This window comes from Nannospalax galili, unplaced genomic scaffold, assembly GCF_000622305.1.
Source record: "Nannospalax galili isolate Female #2095 unplaced genomic scaffold, S.galili_v1.0 scaffold648, whole genome shotgun sequence".
Taxonomy (NCBI): Eukaryota; Metazoa; Chordata; class Mammalia; order Rodentia; family Spalacidae; genus Nannospalax; species Nannospalax galili.
The window spans coordinates 2802558-2804435 of record NW_008360311.1 but is presented as its reverse complement, the minus strand read 5'-3'; the positions used below and the strand labels follow the sequence as shown (position 1 = coordinate 2804435).

At 45.0% G+C, this 1878-nt stretch overlaps 1 protein-coding gene across 1 annotated transcript in view; it reads right to left on the bottom strand.

Annotated features, from left to right (window-relative positions):
* The window catches only part of Hhat (hedgehog acyltransferase), a 351875-nt gene that overhangs the window by 349002 nt on the left and 995 nt on the right, over positions 1-1878 (bottom strand). The window lies entirely within an intron of this gene.

Genomic DNA, 1878 nt, shown 5'->3' with positions numbered 1-1878 from the left:
TTTTTGGTCTTTTTGAGACAGGGTCTCCCTGTAGCCCCAGTTGTCCTGGAACTCACTGTGGAGACCAGGCTGGCCTTGAACTCACAGGGATTCGCCTGCCTCTGCCTCCCTAGTGCTGGGACCAAAGGCCTGTGCCACCACGCCCAGCCCCAAAGGATACTTTTATACAGAGATTCAAATGGAGATCAGAGAATTGAGGCAAAGGACATTTGCTAAATAAACCTCCCAAATCCTGACTTTCCGGGAAACAAGGCCTTTGCTCACCCTGGCACCCACCCGTCCACCCCACCCCCACGGTGTCAAAGGCAGCTTTGAAAAGGAGGGGATGTCATCACTTTCTTCTGGTGGCACTGGGTCTTCCAGCCTTACTCTGGGTAGTCTTGGCCCCTGACTTTTCAGAAGGCCTGGGGGAGAGCTGGCCACACCTTAAGTTCACCCTCCTTTTCCTTTGGGAGGAAACAAACCACCTTCAGTTTCCAGGGCCGCCCTTCCTCCACAGCCGCTTTGGAATCTGACAGGACTGTAGGACTGAGGACACACCACTAGGTGGCTGCCTGAGACCTTGTTTGTTTCCCTGGGTGCTGAGCTGGTGCCTGAGACCAGGCCTTGTGTGGGGTGTGTGTGTGTGTGTGTGTGTGTGTGTGTGTGTGTCTGTGTGTGTGTGTGTCTGTGTCTGTGTGTCTGTGTCTGTGTCTGTGTGCGTCTGTGTATGTGTCTGTCTGTGTGTGTCTGTGTGTCTGTATTTATGTGTGTATCTGTGTGTCTGTGTATGTGTCTGTATATGTGTCTATGCATATATGTCTGTATGTGTGTCTCTGTGTGGAATATGTGTATGTATGTCTGTATATGTATATGTGTCTGTGTAAATGTGCATAGTTTTGTTATGTCTGTGTGTGTATGTATACATGCATGTCTGTATATATGTGTCTGTTGTATGTGCGTCTGTGTGTGGTATGTATGTCTGTAAATGTGCATTGCTTTGTTGTGTCTCTGCCTGTATGTGTGTATACATGTGTGTGGATGTCTGTGTATGAGTGTGTGTCTCTATATGTGTGTCGAATGTGTCTGTGTATATATGTGTGTCTATGTCTGTGTATATATATGTGTGTGTGTGTGTATATGTGTGTGTGTCTGTGTCTGTGTGTTCATCCATGTGAAAAAGCAACCATGTGCTGCCTAGTCCCAATTGATACATCTATAAAGGAACCCCTACCATGAAATGTCTACAATATGCTTACCTAAACAAGACCTACATAATGACAACAGCAGGTGACATACTAATGTAGATGTGGGGTTCCCATTTCTTGATCAAGAGCTAAAGGAAATCAATGGATGCTGAAGGAGGGGTATCTTGATAAGTTTTTCTAATCTCAAATGGTTAGCCACATGTTCACATGAGCACCACTAAATGGATTCAGTGCATTATATGTGTGTGTGTGTATATATGTGTATGTGTCTGTGTGTGTCTGTGTCTGTGTATATATGTGTGTCTATGTCTGTGTATATATATATGTGTGTGTGTGTGTATATGTGTGTGTGTCTGTGTCTGTGTGTATATGTGTGTGTGTGTATATATGTGTATGTGTCTGTGTGTGTCTGTGTCTGTTATCTGTGTATATCTGTGTGTGTGTGTGTGCCTGTGTCTGTGTGTGTGGATGAGAGCTGTCCAGCAGGGGGAAATGCAGGTGGTAGAGGCAGAAGTTGGTTTGAAATATGATCAAAGTACTTTATACACAGGCTGAATGAAAAAGTTAGAACTAAACCCATTATTCTGTATAACTAATAACATTTTAAAAAGAAAGAAGAAATCATGCCCACATCTCTGAACATACTGAGCAGGTGATGTTAGTGTCAGGGAGGAGGGGGAGGAGGGGGAGG